At 39.6% G+C, this 27,045-nt stretch overlaps 1 protein-coding gene across 4 annotated transcripts in view; it reads left to right on the top strand.

Moving 5' to 3' along the window:
- The window catches only part of LOC144025440 (uncharacterized), a 443,835-nt gene that overhangs the window by 61,019 nt on the left and 355,771 nt on the right, over positions 1–27,045 (top strand). The gene's annotated exons all lie outside the window — the stretch shown is intronic.

The raw sequence follows: 27,045 nt of genomic DNA, 5'->3' as shown, positions 1-27,045 counted from the left end.
GCCTTTAAAATTTCATTTGTCCAGAAAGAGCAAATGCTTAATAACTCCCATGTTCAAGCTCCAAAAAATCTCAAACTTCTCAGGCAATGTAATAGTCATGGCCTGAAAACATCTATATGATAAAATTCAGTTATACATATAGCGCCACCTAGTGGTAACAATAAATGTCATACTTTACGTTTTTAGCTACTGCGCTGAGCTCGTTGAAGGGATCCAGTTGAAAATTGGTCAGAAAAGCCTTAAGATGTTGATCATGCCCCACACCGAATATTGTAACTTTTCGCCAAAGGGCGTGGCCGCTACGGTGCCGCAAAGTCTAAAGATTTTTCGTGACAATAAAAGCTGCATTAACTTGACCGAGATGATCCTATCTTCTCAAAATTTCACACATTTGATGAGAGTCCAGCCCTAAAGACATCTATGAACTTATATTTCATCTTACTGATAGCGCCACCTAGTGGCAATTTTTTTTCTTACGAATTTTCTTCTACGTTTTTCTCCAAACACGTTAACTGGACCTACCTCATATTTGCTCAGATGAGGGATTCGGCTTTCATGATGTCACAACACGAAGTTTGTGAGTTTTCGCGAATCGCTGTGGGCGTGGCTAAGCACTGTTCGCCAAGAAAACAACGCTAGTTTTGATGGTCTAAACATGCGCAGAAACTCATGAAACTTGGCACACACATCTGGCCTGGCAAAATGAGCAATATTTTATCATGTATTGTCCTATTTTTACAAAAATGACTCAATAGCGCCCCCTAGAAATTTTTAACGAAGCAGCCCCGATTGTACGTTTAAGCAAGATCTACGAAAATTTTTAGGTGTATGAGGGAGCCAAAGACCTACAAAAAAGTCTCTTGGACCCATGTGCTAAAATGAACAGGAAGTGAGCTACGAATTTTTGAATGTCCCATTTTTGACGATTTTTGCACATTTTCAGGGGGCATACTTTTGCCCACTTCTCCTACACGTTTCATCCGACTGAGTTAAGACTTGACCTGGACCATGTCAAGACCTGAGCCAACAACAGACGGAAAAATCTTGACTTTTGGAAATACTATATGCTGAGGGCGGGGCATCAAAATTTGTGTTTCGCACTGAAAAAGGATATGCTTAATAACTTCCCGATACATGCTCCAAAAAATCCCAAACTTGACATGTATGTTTATCGTCAAGGCCTGAAGGTATCTCTATGACAACATTCAGTTATATATGCAGCGCCACCTAGCCCTTCAGGCATGAAAAAAAAAATACCCCACTTACGGTATTTTGTACAAAAAATGTAAACTCATTCTAAGTGTGATAACTCAGTCATTTAGGAATATTCTTTTACTTTCCACCACTCAAAATATTCACTGGCATCAGACCTAACCAAACATACATATTTTTGTTATTTAGTTTTATGTATTTTTGATAGCCTCTGTGGACATTAAAAGCAATATCGTGAATGAAGGCTATGCTTAATAACTCCCCGGTACATGCTCCAAAAAATCCCATACTTGAAATGTATATTTATAGTCAAGGCCTGAAGGTATCTCTATGACAAAATTCAGTTATAAATACAGCGCCACCTAGTCCTTGAGGCTTAAAAAAAAAATGCCTCACTTACGGTATTTTTGCAAAAATTGTAGACTCATTGTAAGTGTGATAACTAAGTCATTTATGAATATTCTTTTACTTTCCACCACTCAATATGTTCACTGGCATCAGACCGATCCAAACATACGTATTTTTTATTTAGTTTTATTTATTTTTTTGATCGCCTCTATGGACAATAAAAGCAACATTGAGTACGAGCGATGATGTGTGTATATATACTTTTACGAAAAATACCAATCAGGGCAACTCATTGCCTAAAAATAAAAAAAAGACGCTGATTTTTGCAGATCTTAACAATCACCAAAACCCATTGAGCTTGACACACTCATCACACCTGGCAAAAAAAAAAAAATAATCCACATGTTTATCATGCCATTTTCAAAGAAATTCTGCTTCCAATGTGCCAGTACCCCAATGTGCAAGTTCCCCAACGTACAAGTACCCCAACGTGGCCCGGGCTGCGAGGGCCCTTTATAGCTGCTCGCAGCTCTAGTTAGGGCCCGAGCAGCTACCGCTGCGAGGTCCCTATTGTTTTTCGATCGGATTATTATTATTAGGGCCCGAGCAGCGACCGCTGCGAGGTCCCTATTGTTTTTGTAAAAATTATTATTATCATTATTATTATTATTCTTCTTCTTCTTCTTCTTCTTCTTTATTCTCCGCAAACAATCGCGATTTTGGGTACCTAAATATTCACGAAAACTCACCAAACTTTGCACACTCCTCAGGTCCGGCGAAAAATTTGATATTATGAAGTCGTTATAACAACGCGGCTCTATAGCGCCCCCTAGCGTAGAAAAATAAAAACCAAGCCCGACACGTTTGAGCTAGAGCAACGAAAATTGGCAGGCACGTGTAGCATCCCGAGACGCACAAAAACGTCTATTGGGACCATGTAGCTAAAATGTACAGGAAGTGAGCTATGAATTTTTTAATGTCCAATTTTGGCCTATTTTGGCACATTCACTGTGGTCATGCTTTTTCCCCCTTTGCAAACATTTTTCATCCAATTGACTTCAAACTTGGCATTTATCATCTCAAGACCTAAGAGAACAGCTGGGCAAAACATCTTGCCTTTTCGAAATACTATACGACGGGGGCGGAGCATCAAATATTGCCTTTAAAATTTCATTTGTCCAGAAAGAGCAAATGCTTAATAACTCCCATGTTCAAGCTCCAAAAAATCTCAAACTTCTCAGGCAACGTAATAGTCACAGCCTGAAAACATCTATATGACAAAATTCAGTTATACATATAGCGCCACCTAGTGGTTACAATAAATGTCATACTTTACGTTTTTAGCTACTGTGCTGAGCTTGTTGAAGGGATCCATTTGAAAATTGGTCAGAAAAGCCTTAAGATGTTGATCATGCCCCACACCGAATATTGTAACTTTTCATCAAAGGGCGTGGCCGCTACGGTGACGCAAAATCTGAAGATTTTTCGTGAAAATAAAAGCTGCATTAACTTGACCGAGATGATCCTATCTTCTCAAAATTTCACACATTTGATGAGAGTCCAGCTCTAAAGACATCTACTAACTTACATTTCATCTAACTGATAGCGCCACCTAGTGGCAATTTTTTTTCTTACGAATTTTCTTCTACGTTTTTCTCCAAACACGTTAACTGGACCTACCTCATATTTGCTCAGAGGAGGGTTTCGGCCTTCATGATGTCACAACACGAAGTTTGTGAGTTTTCGCGAATTGCTGTAGGCGTGGCTAAGCGCTGTTCGCCAAGAAAACAACGCCAGTTTTGAGGGTCTAAACATGCACAGAAACTCCTGAAACTTGGCACACATATCTGGCCTGGTAAAATGAGCAATATTTTATTGTTGATTGTGCTATTTTTACAAAAATGACTCAATAGCGCCCCCTCGAAATTTTTAACGAAGCAGCCCCGGTTGTACGTTTAAGCAAAAACGCCGAATATTTTTAGGTGTATGAGGGAGCCCAAGACCTACAAAAACGTCTCTTGTACCCATATGCTAAAATGAACAGGAAGTGAGCTACGAATTTTTGAATGTCCCATTTTTGACGATTTTTGCACATTCACAGGGGGCAGACTTTTGCCCACTTCTCCTACACGTTTCATCCGACTGAGTTAAGACTTGGCCTGGACCATGTCAAGACCTGAGCCAACGACAGGGGGAAAAATTTTGACTTTTCGAAATACTATATGATGAGGGCGGGGCATCAAAATTTGTGTTTCACAATGAAAAAGGATATGCTTGATAACTCCCCGGTACATGCTCCAAAAAATCCCAAACTTGACATGTATGTTTATCGTCAAGGCCTGAAGTTATCTCTATGACAACATTCAGTTATATATGCAGCGCCACCTAGCCCTTGAGGCATGAAAAAAAAATACCCCACATACGGTATTTTGTACAAAAAATGTACACTCATTCTAAGTGTGATAACTAAGTCATTTATGAATATTTTTTTAGTTTCCACCACTCAAAATGTTCACTGGCATCAGACTTATCCAAACATATATATATTTTTATTTATTTTTGATAGCCTCTATGGACATTAAAAGCAATATCGTGAATGAAGGATATGCTTAATAACTCCACGGTACATGCTCCACAAAAAAAATCCCACACTTGACATGTATGCTTATAATCAAGGCCTGAAGGTATCTCTATGACAACATTCAGTTATAAATACAGCGCCACCTAGCCCTTGAGGCTTATATAAAAAATAAAAAAAATACCCCACATACGGTATTTTGTACAAAAAATGTACACTCATTCTAAGTGTGATAACTAAGTCATTTATGAATATTCTTTTAGTTTCCACCACTCAAATTGTTCACTGGCTTCACACCGATCCAAACGTATGTACGTTTCCATTTTGTTTTATTCATTTTTGATTGCCCCTTTGGACAATAAAAGTAACATTGTGCAATGAGTACAACGAGCGATGATGTGTATATACACTTTTACAAAAAAATACCAATCAGGGCAACTCATTGCCTAAAAATAAAAAAGGACGCTGATTTTTGCAGGTCTTAACAATCACCAAAACCCGTTGAGCTTGACACACACACTGGCAAAAAAATATTCTACATGTAAACGTTTATTATGCCATTTTCAAAGAAATTTTGCTTCCAATATGCCAGTACCCCAACGTGCCAGTACCCCAACGTGCAAGTACCCCAACGTGCAAGGACCCCAACGTGGCCCGGGCTGCGAGGGCCCTTTATAGCTGCTCGCAGCTCTAGTTATTATTAGGGCCCGAGCAGCGACCGCTGCGAGGTCCCTATTGTTTTTGTAAAAATTATTATTATTATTATTATTATTAGGGCCCGAGCAGCGACCGCTGCGAGGTCCCTATTGTTTTTGTAAAAATTATTATTATTATTATTATTATTATTATTATTATTCTTCTTCTTCTTTATTCTCCGCAAACAATCGCGATTTTGGGTACCTAAATATTCACGAAAACTCACCGAACTTTGCAAACTCCTCAGGTCCGGCGAAAAATTTGATATTATGAAGTCGTTATAACAATGCGACTCGATAGCGCCCCCTAGCGTAGAAAAATAAAAACTAAGCCCGGCACGTTTGAGCTAGAGCAACAAAAATTGGCAGGCACGTGTAGTACCCCGAGACGCACAAAAAAGTCTCTTGGGACCATGTAGCTAAAATGTACAGGAAGTGAGCTATGAATTTTTTTATGTCCAATTTTGGCCTATTTTGGCACATTCACTGTGGTCATGCTTTTTCCCCCTTTGCAAACATTTTTCATCCAATTGACTTCAAACTTGGCATTTATCATCTCAAGACCTGAGAGAACAACTGGGCAAAACATCTTGCCTTTTTGAAATACTATATGACGGGGGCGGGGCATCAAATATTGCCTTTAAAATTTCATTTGTCGAGAAAGAGCAAATGCTTAATAACTCCCATGTTCAAGCTCCAAAAAATCTCAAACTTCTCAGGCAACGTAATAGTCACGGCCTGAAAACATCTATATGATCAAATTCAGTTATACATATAGCGCCACCTAGTGGTTACAATAAATGTCATACTTTACGTTTTTAGCTACTGTGCTGAGCTTGTTGAAGGGATCCATTTGAAAATTGGTCAGAAAAGCCTTAAGATGTTGATCATGCCCCACACCGAATATTGTAACTTTTCGCCAAAGGGCGTGGCCGCTACGGTGCCGCAAAGTCTAAAGATTTTTCGTGAAAATAAAAGCTGCATTAACTTGACCGAGATGATCCTATCTTCTCAAAATTTCACACATTTGATGAGAGTCCAGCCCTAAAGACATCTACTGACTTATATTTCATCTAACTGATAGCGCCACCTAGTGGCAATTTTTTTTCTTACGAATTTTCTTCTACGTTTTTCTCCAAACACGTTAACTGGACCTACCTCATATTTGCTCAGATGAGGGTTTCGGCCTTCATGATGTCACAACACGAAGTTTGTGAGTTTTCGCGAATTGCTGTGGGTGTGGCTAAGCGCTGTTCGCCAAGAAAACAACGCCAGTTTTGAGGGTCTAAACATGCACAGAAACTCATGAAACTTGGCACACACATCTGGCCTGGTAAAATGAGCCATATTTTATTGTTGATTGTGCTATTTTTTACAAAATTGACTCAATAGCGCCCCCTAGAAGTTTTTAACAAAGCAGCCCCGGTTGTACGTTTAAGCAAGAACGACGAATATTTTTAGGTGTATGAGGGAGCCCAAGTCCTACAAAAAAGTCTCTTGGACCCATATGCTAAAATGAACAGGAAGTGAGCTATGAATTTTTGAATGTCCCATTTTTTACGATTTTTGCACATTCACAGGGGGCAGACTTTTGCCCACTTCTCCTACACGTTTCATCCGACTGAGTTAAGACTTGGCCTGGACCATGTCAAGACCTGAGCCAACGACAGGGGGAAAAATTTTGACTTTTCGAAATACTATATGATGAGGGCGGGGCATCAAATTTTGTGTTTCGCAATGAAAAAGGATATGCTTGATAACTCCCCGGTACATGCTCCAAAAAATCCCAAACTTGACATGTATGTTTATCGTCAAGGCCTGAAGTTATCTCTGTGACAACATTCAGTTATATATGCAGCGCCACCTAGCCCTTGAGGAATAAAAAAAAAATACCCCACATACGGTATTTTGTACAAAAAATGTACACTCATTCTAAGTGTGATAACGAAGTCATTTCTGAATATTCTTTTAGTTTCCACCACTCAAAATGTTCACTGGCATCAGACTTATCCAAACATATATATATTTTTATTTATTTTTGATAGCCTCTATGGACATTAAAAGCAATATCGTGAATGAAGGATATGCTTAATAACTCCACGGTACATGCTCCAAAAAAAATCCCACACTTGACATGTATGCTTATAATCAAGGCCTGAAGGTATCTCTATGACAACATTCAGTTATAAATACAGCGCCACCTAGCCCTTGAGGCTTATATAAAAAAAAAAAAAAATACCCCACATACGGTATTTTGTACAAAAAATGTACACTCATTCTAAGTGTGATAACTAAGTCATTTATGAATATTCTTTTAGTTTCCACCACTCAAATTGTTCACTGGCTTGACACCGATCCAAACGTATGTACGTTTCCATTTTGTTTTATTCATTTTTGATTGCCCCTTTGGACAATAAAAGTAACATTGTGCAATGAGTACAACGAGCGATGATTGTGTATATACACTTTTACAAAAAAATACCAATCAGGGCAACTCATTGCCTAAAAATAAAAAAGGACGCTGATTTTTGCAGGTCTTAACAATCACCAAAACCCGTTGAGCTTGACACACACACTGGCAAAAAAATATTCTACATGTAAACGTTTATTATGCCATTTTCAAAGAAATTTTGCTTCCAATATGCCAGTACCCCAATGTGCCAGTACCCCAACATGCAAGTACCACAACGTGCAAGGACCCCAACATGGCCCGGGCTGCGAGGGCCCTTTATAGCTGCTCGCAGCTCTAGTTATTATTATTCTTCTTCTTCTTTATTCTCCGCAAACAATCGCGATTTTGGGTACCTAAATATTCACGAAAACTCACCAAACTTTGCACACTCCTCAGGTCCGGCGAAAAATTTGATATTATGAAGTCGTTATAACAACGCGGCTCTATAGCGCCCCCTAGCGTAGAAAAATAAAAACCAAGCCCGACACGTTTGAGCTAGAGCAACGAAAATTGGCAGGCACGTGTAGCACCCCGAGACGCACAAAAAAGTCTATTGGGACCATGTAGCTAAAATGTACAGGAAGTGAGCTATGAATTTTTTAATGTCCAATTTTGGCCTATTTTGGCACATTCACTGTGGTCATGCTTTTTCCCCCTTTGCAAACATTTTTCATCCAATTGACTTCAAACTTGGCATTTATCATCTCAAGACCTAAGAGAACAGCTGGGCAAAACATCTTGCCTTTTCGAAATACTATACGACGGGGGCGGAGCATTAAATATTGCCTTTAAAATTTCATTTGTCCAGAAAGAGCAAATGCTTAATAACTCCCATGTTCAAGCTCCAAAAAATCTCAAACTTCTCAGGCAACGTAATAGTCACAGCCTGAAAACATCTATATGACAAAATTCAGTTATACATATAGCGCCACCTAGTGGTTACAATAAATGTCATACTTTACGTTTTTAGCTACTGTGCTGAGCTTTTTGAAGGGATCCATTTGAAAATTGGTCAGAAAAGCCTTAAGATGTTGATCATGCCCCACACCGAATATTGTAACTTTTCATCAAAGGGCGTGGCCGCTACGGTGACGCAAAATCTGAAGATTTTTCGTGAAAATAAAAGCTGCATTAACTTGACCGAGATGAACCTATCTTCTCAAAATTTCACACATTTGATGAGAGTCCAGCTCTAAAGACATCTACTAACTTACATTTCATCTAACTGATAGCGCCACCTAGTGGCAATTTTTTTTCTTACGAATTTTCTTCTACGTTTTTCTCCAAACACGTTAACTGGACCTACCTCATATTTGCTCAGAGGAGGGTTTCGGCCTTCATGATGTCACAACACGAAGTTTGTGAGTTTTCGCGAATTGCTGTAGGCGTGGCTAAGCGCTGTTCGCCAAGAAAACAACGCCAGTTTTGAGGGTCTAAACATGCACAGAAACTCCTGAAACTTGGCACACACATCTGGCCTGGTAAAATGAGCAATATTTTATTGTTGATTGTGCTATTTTTACAAAAATGACTCAATAGCGCCCCCTCGAAATTTTTAATGAAGCAGCCCCGGTTGTACGTTTAAGCAAAAATGCCGAATATTTTTAGGTGTATGAGGGAGCCCAAGACCTACAAAAACGTCTCTTGTACCCATATGCTAAAATGAACAGGAAGTGAGCTACGAATTTTTGAATGTCCCATTTTTGACGATTTTTGCACATTCACAGGGGGCAGACTTTTGCCCACTTCTCCTACACGTTTCATCCGACTGAGTTAAGACTTGGCCTGGACCATGTCAAGACCTGAGCCAACGACAGGGGGAAAAATTTTGACTTTTCGAAATACTATATGATGAGGGCGGGGCATCAAAATTTGTGTTTCACAATGAAAAAGGATATGCTTGATAACTCCCCGGTACATGCTCCAAAAAATCCCAAACTTGACATGTATGTTTATCGTCAAGGCCTGAAGTTATCTCTATGACAACATTCAGTTATATATGCAGCGCCACCTAGCCCTTGAGGCATGAAAAAAAAATACCCCACATACGGTATTTTGTACAAAAAATGTACACTCATTCTAAGTGTGATAACTAAGTCATTTATGAATATTTTTTTAGTTTCCACCACTCAAAATGTTCACTGGCATCAGACTTATCCAAACATATATATATTTTTATTTATTTTTGATAGCCTCTATGGACATTAAAAGCAATATCGTGAATGAAGGATATGCTTAATAACTCCACGGTACATGCTCCAAAAAAAAATCCCACACTTGACATGTATGCTTATAATCAAGGCCTGAAGGTATCTCTATGACAACATTCAGTTATAAATACAGCGCCACCTAGCCCTTGAGGCTTATATATATATAAATAAAAAAAAAATACCCCACATACGGTATTTTGTACAAAAAATGTACACTCATTCTAAGTGTGATAACTAAGTCATTTATGAATATTCTTTTAGTTTCCACCACTCAAATTGTTCACTGGCTTGACACCGATCCAAACGTATGTACGTTTCCATTTTGTTTTATTCATTTTTGATTGCCCCTTTGGACAATAAAAGTAACATTGTGCAATGAGTACAACGAGCGATGATGTATATATACACTTTTACAAAAAATACCAATCAGGGCAACTCATTGCCTAAAAATAAAAAAGGACGCTGATTTTTGCAGGTCTTAACAATCACCAAAACCCGTTGAGCTTGACACACACACTGGCAAAAAAAATATTCTACATGTAAACGTTTATTATGCCATTTTCAAAGAAATTTTGCTTCCAATATGCCAGTACCCCAATGTGCCAGTACCCCAACATGCAAGTACCACAACGTGCAAGGACCCCAACGTGGCCCGGGCTGCGAGGGCCCTTTATAGCTGCTCGCAGCTCTAGTTAGGGCCCGAGCAGCGACCGCTGCGAGGTCCCTATTGTTTTTGTAAAAATTATTATTATTATTAGGGCCCGAGCAGCTACCGCTGCGAGGTCCCTATTGTTTTTCGATCGGATTATTATTATTATTATTCTTCTTCTTCTTCTTCTTCTCCGTAAACGATCGCATTTTTGAGGACCTAAACATTCACGAAAACTCACCAAACTTTGCACACTCCTCAGGTCCGGCGAAAAATTTGATATTATGAAGTCGTTATAACAACGCGACTCTATAGCGCCCCCTAGCGTAGAAAAATAAAAACCAAGCCCGGCACGTTTGAGCGAGAGCAACGAAAATTGGCAGGCACGTGTAGCACCCCGAGTCGCACAAAAAAGTCTATCGGGACCATATAGCTAAAATGTACAGGAAATGAGCTATGAATTTTTTTATGTCCAATTTTGGCCTATTTTGGCACATTCACTGTGGTCATACTTTTCCCCCCTATGCAAACATTTTTCATCCAATTGACTTTAAACTTGGCATTTATCATCTCAAGACCTAAGAGAACAGCTGGGCAAAAAATCTTGCCTTTTCGAAATACTATATGACGGGGGCGGGGCATCAAATATTGCCTTTAAAATTTCATTTGTCCAGAAAGAGCAAATGCTGAATAACTCCCATGTACAAGCTCCAAAAAATCTCAAACTTCTCAGGCAACGTAATAGTCACGGCCTGAAAACACCTATATGAAAAAATTCAGTTATACATATAGCGCCACCTAGTGGTTACAATAAATGTCATACTTTACGTTTTTAGCTACTGTGCTGAGCTCATTGAAGGGATCCAGTTGAAAATTGGTCAGAAAAGCCTTAAGATGTTGATGATGCCCCACACCGAATATTGTAACTTTTCGCCAAAGGGCGTGGCCGCTACGGTGACGCAAAATCTGAAGATTTTTCGTGACAATAAAAGCTGCATGAACTTGACCGAGATGATCCTATCTTCTCAAAATTTCACACATTTGATGAGAGTCCAGCCCTAAAGACATCTACGAACTTATATTTCATCTAACTGATAGCGCCACCTAGTGGCAATTTTTTTTCTTACGAATTTTCTTGTACATTTTTCTCCAAACACGTTAACTGGACCAACCTCATATTTGCTCAGATGGGGGTTTCGGCCTTCATGATGTCACAACACGAAGTTTGTGAGTTTTCGCGAATCGCTGTGGGCGTGGCTAAGCACTGTTCGCCAAGAAAACAACGCTAGTTTTGATGGTCTAAACATGCGCAGAAACTCATGAAACTTGGCACACACATCTGGCCTGGCAAAATGAGCAATATTTTATCATGTATTGTCCTATTTTTACAAAAATGACTCAATAGCGCCCCCTAGAAATTTTTAACGAAGCAGCCCCGATTGTACGTTTAAGCAAGATCTACGAAAATTTTTAGGTGTATGAGGGAGTCCAAGACCTACAAAAAAGTCTCTTGGACCCATGTGCTAAAATGAACAGGAAGTGAGCTATGAATTTTTGAATGTCCCATTTTTGACGATTTTTGCACATTTTCAGGGGGCATACTTTTGCCCACTTCTCCTACACATTTCATCCGACTGACTTTAGACTTGACCTGGACCATGTCAAGACCTGAGCCAACTACAGGCAGAAAAATCTTGACTTTTGGAAATACTATATGATGAGGGCGGGGCATCAAATTTTGTGTTTCGCACTGAAAAAGGATATGCTTAATAACTCCCCGGTACATGCTCCAAAAAATCCCAAACTTGACATGTATGTTTATAGTCAAAGCCTGAAGGTATCTCTATGACAAAATTCAGTTATATATGCAGCGCCACCTCGCCCTTCAGGCGTGAAAAAAAAATACCCCACATACGGTATTTTGTACAAAAAATGTCAACTCATTCTAAGTGTGATAACTCCCATGTTCAAGCTCCAAAAAATCTCAAACTTCTCAGGCAACGTAATAGTCACGGCCTGAAAGCATCTATATGATAAAATTCAGTTATACATATAGCGCCACCTAGTGGTAACAATAAATGTCATACTTTACGTTTTTAGCTACTGTGCCGAGCTCGTTGAAGGGATCCAGTTGAAAATTGGTCAGAAAAGCCTTAAGATGTTGATCATGCCCCACACCGAATATTGTACCTTTTCGCCAAAGGGCGTGGCCGCTACGGTGACGCAAAGTCCGAAAATTTTTCGTGACAATAAAAGCTGCATGAACTTGACCGAGATGATCCTATCTTCTCAAAATTTCACACATTTGATGAGAGTCCAGCCCTTAAGACATCTACGAACTTATATTTCATCTAACTGATAGCGCCACCTAGTGGCAATTTTTTTTCTTACGAATTTTCTTGTACATTTTTCTCCAAACACGTTAACTGGACCAACCTCATATTTGCTCAGATGGGGGTTTCGGCCTTCATGATGTCACAACACGAAGTTTGTGAGTTTTCGCGAATCGCTGTGGGCGTGGCTAAGCACTGTTCGCCAAGAAAACAACGCCAGTTTTGAGGGTCTAAACATGCGCAGAAACTCATGAAACTTGGCACACACATCTGGCCTGGTAAAATGAACAATATTTTATTGTTGATTGTACTATTTTTACAAAAATGACTCAATAGCGCCCCCTAGAAATTTTTAACGAAGCAGCCCCGATTCTACGTTTAAGCAAGATCTACGAAAATTTTTACGTGTATGAGGGAGCCAAAGACCTACAAAAAAGTCTCTTGGACCCATATGCTAAAATGAACAGGAAGTGAGGTACGAATTTTTGAATGTCCCATTTTTGACGATTTTTGCACATTTTCAGGGGGCATACTTTTGCCCACTTCTCCTACATGTTTTATCCGACTGACTTATGACTTGACCTGGACCATGCCAAGACCTGAGCCAACAACAGACGGAAAAATCTTGACTTTTGGAAATACTATATGATGAGCGCGGGGCATCAAAATTTGTGTTTCGCACTGAAAAAGGATATGCTTAATAACTCCCCGATACATGCTCCAAAAAATCCCAAACTTGACATGTATGTTTATCGTCAAGGCCTGAAGGTATCTCTATGACAACATTCAGTTATATATGCAGCGCCACCTCGCCCTTGAGGCAAAACAAAAAAATACCCCACATACGGTATTTTGTACAAAAAATGTAAACTCATTCTAAGTGTGATAACTAAGTCATTTATGAATATTCTTTTACTTTCCACCACTCAAAATGTTCACTGGCATTAGACTTATCCAAACATGTACTTTTTTATTTATTTTTGATAGCCTCTAATGGACATTAAAAGCAATATCGTGAATGAAGGATATGCTTAATAACTCCACGGTACATGCTCCAAAAAAATCCCACACTTGACATGTATGTTTAGAGTCAAGGCTTGAAGGTATCCCTATGACAACATTCCATTATATATACAGCGCCACCTAGCCCTAGAGGCATAAAAAAAAATACACCAACTTAACGGTATTTTTACAAAAAAAAAAAAAATCCACATGTCAAGGTTTATCATGCCATTTTCAAAGAAATTCTGCTTCCAATGTGCCGTACCTAAACTTGCCAGTACCCCAACGTGCCAGTACCCCAACGTGCAAGTACCCCAACGTGCAAGTACCCCAACGTGGCCCGGGCTGCGAGGGCCCTTTATAGCTGCTCGCAGCTCTAGTTATTATTATTATTCTTCTTCTTCTTCTTCTTCTTCTCCGTAAACGATCACGATTTTGGGTACCTAAACATTTACGAAAACTCACCAAACTTTGCACACTCCTCAGGCCCGGCGAAAAATTTGATATTATGAAGTCGTCATAACAACGCGACTCTATAGCGCCCCCTAGCATAGAAAAATAAAAACCAAGCCCGGCATGTTTGAGCTAGAGCAACGAAAATTGGCAGGCACGTGTAGCACCCCGAGACGCACAAAAAAGTCTATTGGGACCATGTAGCTAAAATGTACAGGAAGTGAGCTATGAATTTTTTAATGTCCAATTTTGGCCTATTTTGGCACATTAACTGTGGTCATGCTTTTGACCCCTTTGCAAACATTTTTCATCCAATTGACTTCAAACTTGGCATTTATCATCTCAAGACCTGAGAGAACAACTGGGGAAAAAATCTTGCCTTTTCGAAATACTATATGACGGGGGCGGGGCATCAAATATTGCCTTTAAAATTTCATTTGTCCAGAAAGAGCAAATGCTTAATAACTCCCATGTTCAAGCTCCAAAAAATCTCAAACTTATCAGGCAACTTAATAGTCACGGCCTGAAAACATCTATATGATAAAATTCAGTTATCCATGTAGCGCCACCTAGTGGTAACAATAATTGTCATACTTTACGTTTTTAGCTACTGTGCTGAGCTAGTTGAAGGGATCCAGTTGAAAATTGGTCAGAAAAGCCTTAAGATGTTGATCATGCCCCACACCGAATATTGTAACTTTTCGCCAAAGGGCGTGGCCGCTACGGTGCCGCAAAGTCTGAAGATTTCTCGTGACAACAAAAGCTGCATTAACTTGACCGAGATGATGCTATCTTCTCAAAATTTTACACAATTGATGAGAGTCCAGCCCTAAAGACATCTACAAACTTATATTTCATCTTACTGATAGCGCCACCTACTGGCAATTTTTTTTCTCACGATTTTTCTTCAATGTTTTTCTCCAACCATGTTAACTGGACCTACCTCATATTTGCTCAGATGAGGGTGTCGGCCTTCATGCTGTCACAACATGAAGTTTGTGAGTTTTCGCGAATCGCTGTGGGCGTGGCTAAGCGCTGTTCGCCAAGAAAACAACGCCAATTTTGAGGGCCTAAACTGCCACAGAAACACACGAAACTTGGCACACACAGCTGGCCTGGCAAAATGAGCAATTTTTTATCGTCGATTGTGCTATTTTTACAAAAATGACTCAATAGCGCCCCCTAGAAATCTTTAACGAAACAGCCCCAGTTGTACGTTTAAGCAAGAGCTACAACATTTTTTAGGTGTATGAGGAAGCCCAAGACCTACAAAAAAGTCACTTGGACCCATATGCTAAAATGAACAGGAAGTGAGCTACGAATTTTTGAATGTCCCATTTTTGACGATTTTTGCACATTTACAGGGGGCATACTTTTGCCCACTTCTCCTACACGTTTCATCCGACTGACTTCAGACTTGACCTGGACCATGTCAAGACCTGAGCCAACGACAGGGGGAAAAATCTTGACTTTTCGAAATACTATATGATGAAGGCGGGGCATCAAAATTTGTGTTTCGCACTGAAAAAGGATATGCTTAATAACTCCCCGGTACATGCTCCAAAAAATCCCAAACTTGACATGTATGTTTATCATCAAGGCCTGAAAGTATCTCTATGACAACATTCAGTTATATATGCAGCGCCACCTAGCCCTTGAGGCATAAAAAAAAAATACCCCACATACGGTATTTTGTACAAAAAATGTAAACTCATTCTAAGTGTGATAACTAAGTCATTTATGAATATTCTTTTAGTTTCCACCACTCAAAATGTTCACTGGCATCAGACTTATCCAAACATATATATATTTTTATTTATTTTTGATAGCCTCTGTGGACATTAAAAGCAATATCGTGAATGAAGGATATGCTTAATAACTCCCTGGTGCATGCTTCAAAAAATCCCAAACTTGACATGTATATTTATAGTCAAGGCGTGAAGGTATCTCTATGACAAAATTCAGTTATAAATACAGCGCCACCTAGCCCTTGAGGCATATATATATATATATATATATATAAATAATAATACCCCACATACGGTATTTTGTACAAAAAATGTACACTCATTCTAAGTGTGACAAATGTTGAGGGTTTCGGCCTTCATGATGTCACAACACGAAGTTTGTGAGTTTTCGCGAATTGCTGTGGGCGTGGCTAAGCGCTGTTCGCCAAGAAAACAACGCCAGTTTTGAGGGTCTAAACATGCACAGAAACTCATGAAACTTGGCACACACATCTGGCCTGGTAAAATGAGCAATATTTTATTGTTGATTGTGCTATTTTTACAAAAATGACTCAATAGCGCCCCCTAGAAATTTTTAACGAAGCAGCCCCGGTTGTACGTTTAAGCAAGAACGACGAATATTTTTAGGTGTATGAGGGAGCCCAAGACCTACAAAAAAGTCTCTTGGGCCTACATGCTAAAATGAACAGGAAGTGAGCTACGAATTTTTGAATGTCCCATTTTTGACGATATTTGCACATTTACAGGGGGCATACTTTTGCCCACTTCTCCTACACGTTTCATCCGACTGACTTCAGACTTGACCTGGACCATGTCAAGACCTGAGCCAACGACAGGGGGGAAAATCTTGACTTCTCGAAATACTATATGATGAAGGCGGGGCATCAAACTTTGTGTTTCGAACTGAAAAAGGATATGCTTAATAACTTCCCAGTACATCCTCCAAAAATTCCCAAACTTGACATGTATGCTCATAGTCAAGGCCTGAAGGTATCTCTATGACAACATTCAGTTATATATGCAGCGCCACCTAGCCCTTGAGGCAAAACAAAAAAATACCCCACATACGGTATTTTGTACAAAAAATGTAAACTCATTCTAAGTGTGATAACTAAGTCATTTATGAATATTCTTTTACTTTCCACCACTCAAAATTTTCACTAGCATCAGACCTATCCAAACATACGTATTTTTTATTTAGTTTTATTTATTTTTGATAGCCTCTATTGACGTTAAAAGCAGTAACGTGAATGAAGGATATGCTGAATAACTCCCCGGTACATGCTCCAAAAAATCCCACACTTAACATGTATATTTATAGTCAAGGCCTGAAGGTATCTCTATGACAAAATTCAGTGATAAATACTGCGCCACCTAGTCCTTGAGGCATTAAAAAAAAAAAAAAAAAACAAAAAAAAAAAAAACGGTATTTTGAACAAAATTTGTGAACTCGTAAGTGTTATAACTAAGTCATTTATGAATATTCTTTTACTTTCCACTACTCAAGATGTTCACTGGTATCAGACCGATCCAAACAACAGTAGTTTTTTTATTCAGTTTCATTTTTTTTTATCGCCTCTATGGACAATAAAAGCAACATTGTGCAATGAGTACAAGCGATGATGGGTATACATACTTTTGCAAAAAAAAAAACAGTCAGGTCAACTCATTCCCTAAAAATAAAAAATGAAGCTGATTTTTGCACATCTTGACAATCACCAAAACACATTGAGCTTGTCACACACATCACACCTGGCAAAAAAAAAATCACATGTAAAGGTTTGTCATGCCATGTTCAAAGAAATTTTGCTCATAATGTGCCAGTACCCCAACGTGCGAGTACCCCAACGTGCAAGTTCCCCAACGTGCAAGTACCCCAACGTGGCCCGGGCTGCGAGGGCCCTTTATAGCTGCTCGCAGCTCTAGTTATTATTATTATTCTTCTTTATTCTCCGCAAACAATCGCGATTTTGGGTACCTAAATATTCACGAAAACTCACCGAACTTTGCACACTCCTCAGGTCCAGCGAAAAATTTGATATTATGAAGTCGTTATAACAACGCGACTCTATAGCGCCCCCTTGCGTAGAAAAATAAAAACCAAGCCCGACACGTTTGAGCTAGAGCAACGAAAATTGGCAGGCACGTGTAGCACCCCGAGTCGCACAAAAAAGTCTATTGGGACCATGTAGCTAAAATGTACAGGAAGTGAGCTATGAATTTTTTAATGTCCAATTTTGGCCTATTTTGGCACATTCACTGTGGTCATGCTTTTTCCCCCTTTGCAAACATTTTTCATCCAATTGACTTCAAACTTGGCATTTACCATCTCAAGACCTGAGAGAACAGCTGGGCAAAACATCTTCCCTTTTCGAAATACTATATGACGGGGGCGGAGCATCAAATATTGCCTTTAAAATTTCATTTGTCCAGAAAGAGCAAATGCTTAATAACTCCCATGTTCAAGCTCCAAAAAATCTCAAACTTCTCAGGCAACGTAATAGTCACGGCCTGAAAACATCTATATGATAAAATTCAGTTATACATATAGCGCCACCTAGTGGTTACAATAAATGTCATACTTTACGTTTTTAGCTACTGTGCTGAGCTTGTTGAAGGGATCCATTTGAAAATTGGTCAGAAAAGCCTTAAGATGTTGATCATGCCCCACACAGAATATTGTAACTTTTCGCCAAAGGGCGTGGCCGCTACGGTGACGCAAAGTCTGAAGATTTTTCGTGAAAATAAAAGCTGCATGAACTTGACCGAGATGATCCTATCTTCTCAAAATTTCACACATTTGATGAGAGTCCAGCCCTAAAGACATCTACTGACTTATATTTCATCTAACTGATAGCGCCACCTAGTGGCAATTTTTTTTCTTACGAATTTTCTTCTACGTTTTTCTCCAAACACGTTAACTGGACCTACCTCATATTTGCTCAGATGAGGGTTTCGGCCTTCATGATGTCACAACACGAAGTTTGTGAGTTTTCGCGAATTGCTGTGGGTGTGGCTAAGCGCTGTTCGCCAAGAAAACAACGCCAGTTTTGAGGGTCTAAACATGCACAGAAACTCATGAAACTTGGCACACACATCTGGCCTGGTAAAATGAGCAATATTTTATTGTTGATTGTGCTATTTTTACAAAAATGACTCAATAGCGCCCCCTAGAAGTTTTTAACGAAGCAGCCCCGGTTGTACGTTTAAGCAAGAACGACGAATATTTTTAGGTGTATGAGGGAGCCCAAGTCCTACAAAAAAGTCTCTTGGACCCAAATGCTAAAATGAACAGGAAGTGAGCTATGAATTTTTGAATGTCCCATTTTTTACGATTTTTGCACATTCACAGGGGGCAGACTTTTGCCCACTTCTCCTACACGTTTCATCCGACTGAGTTAAGACTTGGCCTGGACCATGTCAAGACCTGAGCCAACGACAGGGGGAAAAATTTTGACTTTTCGAAATACTATATGATGAGGGCGGGGCATCAAAATTTGTGTTTCGCAATGAAAAAGGATATGCTTGATAACTCCCCAGTACATGCTCCAAAAAATCCCAAACTTGACATGTATGTTTATCGTCAAGGCCTGAAGTTATCTCTATGACAACATTCAGTTATATATGCAGCGCCACCTAGCCCTTGAGGCATAAAAAAAAAAATACCCCACATACGGTATTTTGTACAAAAAATGTAAACTCATTCTAAGTGTGATAACTAAGTCATTTATGAATATTCTTTTAGTTTCCACCACTCAAAATGTTCACTGGCATCAGACTTATCCAAACATATATATATTTTTATTTATTTTTGATAGCCTCTGTGGACATTAAAAGCAATATCGTGAATAAAGGATATGCTTAATAACTCCACGGTACATGCTCCAAAAAAAATCCCACACTTGACATGTATGCTTATAATCAAGGCCTGAAGGTATCTCTATGACAACATTCAGTTATAAATACAGCGCCACCTAGCCCTTGAGGCATAAAAAAAAAAAAACCCACATACGGTATTTTGTACAAAAAATGTAAACTCATTCTAAGTGTGATAACTAAGTCATTTATGAATATTCTTTTAGTTTCCACCACTCAAATTGTTCACTGGCTTCACACCGATCCAAACGTATGTACGTTTCCATTTTGTTTTATTCATTTTTGATTGCCCCTTTGGACAATAAAAGTAACATTGTGCAATGAGTACAACAAGCGATGATGTGTATATACACTTTTACAAAAAATACCAATCAGGGCAACTCATTGCCTAAAAATAAAAAAGGACGCTGATTTTTGCAGGTCTTAACAATCACCAAAACCTGTTGAGCTTGACACACACTGGCAAAAAAAAATATTCTACATGTAAACGTTTATTGTGCCATTTTCAAAGAAATTTTGCTTCCAATATGCCAGTACCCCAACGTGCCAGTACCCTAACGTGCAAGTACCCCAACGTGCAAGGACCCCAACGTGGCCCGGGCTGCGAGGGCCCTTTATAGCTGCTCGCAGCTCTAGTTAGGGCCCGAGCAGCGACCGCTGCGAGGTCCCTATTGTTTTTGTAAAAATTATTATTATTATTATTATTATTATTATTATTATTATTATTATTATTATTATTATTCTTCTTCTTTATTCTCCGCAAACGATCGCGATTTTGGGTACCTAAACATTCACGAAAACTCACCGAACTTTGCACACTCCTCAGGCCCGGCAAAAAATTTGATATTATTAAGTCGTCATAACAATGCGACTCGATAGCGCCCCCTAGCGTAGAAAAATAAAAACCAAGCCCGGCACGTTTGAGCTAGAGCAACAAAAATTGGCAGGCACGTGTAGCACCCCGAGACGCACAAAAAAGTCTATTGGGACCATGTAGCTAAAATGTACAGGAAATGAGCTATGAATTTTTTTATGTCCAATTTTGGCCTATTTTGGCACATTCACTGTGGTCATGCTTTTGACCCCTTTGCAAACATTTTTCATCCAATTGACTTCAAACTTGGCATTTATCATCTCAAGACCTGAGAGAACAACTGGGGAAAAAATCTTGCCTTTTCGAAATACTATATGACGGGGGCGGGGCATCAAATATTGCCTTTAAAATTTCATTTGTCCAGAAAGAGCAAATGCTTAATAACTCCCATGTTCAAGCTCCAAAAAATCTCAAACTTATCAGGCAACTTAATAGTCACGGCCTGAAAACATCTATATGATAAAATTCAGTTATCCATGTAGCGCCACCTAGTGGTAACAATAATTGTCATACTTTACGTTTTTAGCTACTGTGCTGAGCTCGTTGAAGGGATCCAGTTGAAAATTGGTCAGAAAAGCCTTAAGATGTTGATCATGCCCCACACCGAATATTGTAACTTTTCGCCAAAGGGCGTGGCCGCTACGGTGCCGCAAAGTCTGAAGATTTCTCGTGACAACAAAAGCTGCATTAACTTGACCGAGATGATGCTATCTTCTCAAAATTTTACACAATTGATGAGAGTCCAGCCCTAAAGACATCTACAAACTTATATTTCATCTTACTGATAGCGCCACCTACTGGCAATTTTTTTTCTTACGATTTTTCTTCAATGTTTTTCTCCAACCATGTTAACTGGACCTACCTCATATTTGCTCAGATGAGGGTGTCGGCCTTCATGTTGTCACAACACGAAGTTTGTGAGTTTTCGCGAGTCGCTGTGGGCGTGGCTAAGCGCTGTTCGCCAAGAAAACAACGCCAATTTTGAGGGCCTAAACTGGCACAGAAACACACGAAACTTGGCACACACAGCTGGCCTGGCAAAATGAGCAATTTTTTATCGGCGATTGTGCTATTTTTACAAAAATGACTCAATAGCGCCCCCTAGAAATCTTTAACGAAACAGCCCCAGTTGTACGTTTAAGCAAGAACGACGAATATTTTTAGGTGTATGAGGGAGCCCAAGACCTACAAAAAAGTCTCTTGTACCCATATGCTAAAATGAACAGGAAGTGAGCTACGAATTTTTGAATGTCCCATTTTTGACGATTTTTGCACATTCACAGGGGGCAGACTTTTGCCCACTTCTCCTACACGTTTCATCTGACTGAGTTAAGACTTGGCCTGGACCATGTCAAGACCTGAGCCAACGACAGGGGGAAAAATTTTGACTTTTCAAAATACTACATGATGAGGGCGGGGCATCAAAATTTGTGTTTCGCAATGAAAAAGGATATGCTTGATAACTCCCCGGTACATGCTCCAAAAAATCCCAAACTTGACATGTATGTTTATCGTCAAGGCCTGAAGTTATCTCTATGACAACATTCAGTTATATATGCAGCGCCACCTAGCCCTTGAGGCATAAAAAAAAATACCCCACATACGGTATTTTGTACAAAAAATGTAAACTCATTCTAAGTGTGATAACTAAGTCATTTATGAATATTCTTTTAGTTTCCACCACTCAAAATGTTCACTGGCATCAGACTTATCCAAACATATATATATTTTTATTTATTTTTGATAGCCTTTATGGACATTAAAAGCAATATCGTGAATGAAGGATATGCTTAATAACTCCACGGTACATGCTCCAAAAAAAATCCCACACTTGACATGTATGCTTATAATCAAGGCCTGAAGGTATCTCTATGACAACATTCAGTTATAAATACAGCGCCACCTAGCCCTTGAGGCATTTATATATATATATATATATATTAGGGGTGTCACGATTCGCCAACTCCACGATTCGATTTAAATTTCGATTTTGGGGTCACGATTCGATTTTTTTTTCGATTTTTTTTTTTTTTTTTTTTCTCCGCTCCCCCACTTTATAACACAGAGGCATATGCTTCTGTAGGCTAAGGCTAGTCTATGATCATTGGTTCTATTCATTGTACAGTAAATCTTATTTCAAAAGATCGGCTACATATAGGTGATGCAATTTCCATATTATTTTTGTGTAAATTTATGTAATATATGATAATTGACATTAGGCAGGAATGATCAAATTCAAAGAATTTATTTACAATATAAAGTTAACCGTCTTGTTCTTACTGAAGTGTAAAATAAAAAATAAAAAAACAAAATCAAAAAGTCACAGTGGGTGCCTGCCATCTATTGACTGTTTTTGGTTACAACAGTGTGCTGTGCGTTCCTCTTAAAATAATGTGCAATGTGCAACAACAACAAAAAATATATTGTATCCAAAGTCATGGAACAAATACAGCCTGAACAAACTATATCCCAACATTTACAGTTGCTGGGCATACTGTAGCGTGGTTCAAGTACACTAATTAAATGTTTGAATCCAGCGTTTTCCAAGGCTGCAGGTCTGCTGCTATAAATAGACCTATGGATCTGGCGTTTCGCGCGAGCTGAAGTGTGTGGAAGTTTCACTGTAAATGAGGATGAAATAGTTGGTTGGACCGTTGTTTTCCCACTTCTAGTTGAATTTGATAAATCTAAATCTTTGTGATGCCTGCGTAAATGTCCCGTCATGTTTGTCGTGTTTCCCGTGGCCGAGTACAGTACGCGCACATAGCATATCTTGCAAACTGTGGTCTTTTTATCGACAACGTGAACGTTGTCGACATAACTCACCGGGAACGCAAAATGTTTCCAAACTGGTGACGAGAGAAGCGGGAGCGGCTTGAAGCACCATTGCTGTGTCTGTCCGCGCTTGCCATCATGACTGCAGGAGAAGTCAGCTAACCCCGGGTTTTCACTGACTGCGGTTGCGGTGCGGTGCGTCTTGACTGCGTGCTCCGGACGGGTCAATTTTTTTGTCAATCCACACCGGCTCCGCACAGCTGCGGTCCGGCAGCTCCGTCGCCGCCCACTTCCCAACGTATCTCGCGGGACCGTGCGCGCGCGATCATGTGGCATTTCACAACAACAAACATACAGAAAGTCTGTGCTTCTTCTGCTATGAGATTCCATGCAGCATCTTTTTTTTGGTTGTCCTTGTAAAGTATATTAATAACGAGAGTCGGGTCAGTGCGTGCTCAAGGCGAGCGCCACTCTTTATTTCTGTCTTCCGCGTCTGGCTGCCGCTCAGTACGGCAAGCGAGACGGGCACAACAAGCAATCGCGAACATCAAACTCACAATACATTACAGTCTTTATAAAAAGGAAGTGCCGTGTCATATATTATTTTGTGGTTTTCCACCTCCAATTTATTAAACCTCTCCGCGTCCATGTTCGCTGGTGTCTAAACCGTGAATGAGCACATGGCCCGGCGACGCCCACGTCACGTTCTGCTGATAAGCTTGCGAAATAGGAGCTGGCGAGTGTTTTTTTCTGAAAGGTAACCGGAAATTTATTTTGAAACTGCCTCTGTCTTCCTGTCCCGCTCGATGTGTTTTGTGCTAGCTAGCCATTTGCCGGAGGCCTACCGCTGCGGCGTCCGGCAAAAATAGAAAATAGGTCTATCCTTGCGGAAGGCTTGCGGCACGCCGGCGGCGGGGGGGGGGGGGGGGGGGGGGGCATCGAATCGAATGTCCTCTCTTCTATTTCGATGCTCGAAATCGTGACGTAATTTCGATCGATTTCGATAAAAAATCGAAATCGTGACACCCTTAATATATATATATAAAAAAAAACACATACGGTGTTTTGTACAAAAAATGTACACTCATTCTAAGTGTGATAACTAAGTCATTTATGAATATTCTTTTAGTTTCCACCACTCAAATTGTTCACTGGCTTCACACCGATCCAAACGTATGTACGTTTCCATTTTGTTTTATTCATTTTTGATTGCCCCTTTGGACAATAAAAGTAACATTGTGCAATGAGTACAACGAGCGATGATGTGTATATACACTTTTACAAAAAATACCAATCAGGGCAACTCATTGCCTAAAAATAAAAAAGGACGCTGATTTTTGCAGGTCTTAACAACCACCAAAACCCGTTGAGCTTGACACACACTGGCAAAAAAAAATATTCTACATGTAAACGTTTATTATGCCATTTTCAAAGAAATTTTGCTTCCAATATGCCAGTACCCCAACGTGCAAGGACCCCAACGTGGCCCGGGCTGCGAGGGCCCTTTATAGCTGCTCGCAGCTCTAGTTAGGGCCCGAGCAGCGACCGCTGCGAGGTCCCTCTTGTTTTTGTAAGAATTATTAGGGCCCGAGCAGCTACCGCTGCGAGGTCCCTATTGTTTTTCGATCGGATTATTATTATTATTATTCTTCTTCTTCTTCTTCTTCTTCTCCGTAAACGATCACGATTTTGGGTACCTAAACATTTACGAAAACTCACCAAACTTTGCACACTCCTCAGGCCCGGCGAAAAATTTGATATTATGAAGTCGTCATAACAACGCGACTCTATAGCGCCCCCTAGCATAGAAAAATAAAAACCAAGCCCGGCACGTTTGAGCTAGAGCAACGAAAATTGGCAGGCACGTGTAGCACCCCGAGACGCACAAAAAAGTCTATTGGGACCATGTAGCTAAAATGTACAGGAAGTGAGCTATGAATTTTTTAATGTCCAATTTTGGCCTATTTTGGCACATTCACTGTGGTCATGCTTTTTCCCCCTTTGCAAACATTTTTCATCCAATTGACTTCAAACTTGGCATTTATGATCTCAAGACCTGAGAGAACAACTGGGGAAAAAATCTTGCCTTTTCGAAATACTATATGACGGGGGCGGGGCATCAAATATTGCCTTTAAAATTTCATTTGTCCAGAAAGAGCAAATGCTTAATAACTCCCATGTTCAAGCTCCAAAAAATCTCAAACTTATCAGGCCACTTAATAGTCACGGCCTGAAAACATCTATATGATAAAATTCAGTTATCCATGTAGCGCCACCTAATGGTAACAATAATTGTCATACTTTACGTTTTTAGCTACTGTGCTGAGCTCGTTGAAGGGATCCAGTTGAAAATTGGTCAGAAAAGCCTTAAGATGTTGATCATGCCCCACACCGAATATTGTAACTTTTCGCCAAAGGGCGTGGCCGCTACGGTGCCGCAAAGTCTGAAGATTTCTCGTGACAACAAAAGCTGCATTAACTTGACCGAGATGATGCTATCTTCTCAAAATTGTACACAATTGATGAGAGTCCAGCCCTAAAGACATCTACAAACTTATATTTCATCTTACTGATAGCGCCACCTACTGGCAATTTTTTTTCTTACGATTTTTCTTCAATGTTTTTCTCCAACCATGTTAACTGGACCTACCTCATATTTGCTCAGATGAGGGTGTCGGCCTTCATGCTGTCACAACACGAAGTTTGTGAGTTTTCGCGAGTCGCTGTGGGCGTGGCTAAGCACTGTTCGCCAAGAAAACAACGCCAGTTTTGAGGGTCTAAACATGCGCAGAAACTCATGAAACTTGGCACACACATCTGGCCTGGTAAAATGAACAATATTTTATTGTTGATTGTGCTATTTTTACAAAAATGACTCAATAGCGCCCCCTAGAAATTTTTAACGAAGCAGCCCCGATTGTACGTTTAAGCAAGATCTACGAAAATTTTTACGTGTATGAGGGAGCCAAAGACCTACAAAAAAGACTCTTGGACCCATATGCTAAAATGAACAGGAAGTGAGCTACGAATTTTTGAATGTCCCATTTTTTACGATTTTTGCACATTTTCAGAGGGCATACTTTTGCCCACTTCTCCTACACGTTTTATCCGACTGACTTATGACTTGACCTGGACCATGCCAAGACCTGAGCCAACAACAGACGGAAAAATCTTGACTTTTGGAAATACTATATGATGAGGGCGGGGCATCAAAATTTGTGTTTCGCACTGAAAAAGGATATGCTTAATAACTCCCCGATACATGCTCCAAAAAATCCCAAACTTGACATGTATGTTTATCGTCAAGGCCTGAAGGTATCTCTATGACAACATTCAGTTATATATGCAGCGCCACCTAGCCCTTGAGGCATGAAAAAAAAATACCCCACTTACGGTATTTTGTACAAAAAATGTAAACTCATTCTAAGTGTGATAACTAAGTCATTTAGGAATATTCTTTTACCTTCCACCACTCAAAATATTCACTGGCATCAGACCTAACCAAACATACATATTTTTGTTATTTAGTTTTATGTATTTTTGATAGCCTCTATGGACATTAAAAGCAATATGGTGAATGAAGGCTATGCTTAATAACTCCCAGGTACATGCTCCAAAAAATCCCATATTTGAAATGTATATTTAGAGTCAAGGCCTGAAGGTATCTCTATGACAAAATTCAGTTATAAATACAGCGCCACCTAGTCCTTGAGGCATAAAAAAAAATGCCTCACTTACGGTATTTTTGCAAAAATTGTAAACTCATTGTAAGTGTGATAACTAAGTCATTTATGAATATTCTTTTACTTTCCACCACTCAATATGTTCACTGGTATCAGA

This window comes from Festucalex cinctus, chromosome 9 (genome assembly GCF_051991245.1).
Source record: "Festucalex cinctus isolate MCC-2025b chromosome 9, RoL_Fcin_1.0, whole genome shotgun sequence".
Taxonomy (NCBI): Eukaryota; Metazoa; Chordata; class Actinopteri; order Syngnathiformes; family Syngnathidae; genus Festucalex; species Festucalex cinctus.
Note: the sequence above shows the minus strand (reverse complement) of the source record. Positions and strands in the feature narration are given on the sequence as shown.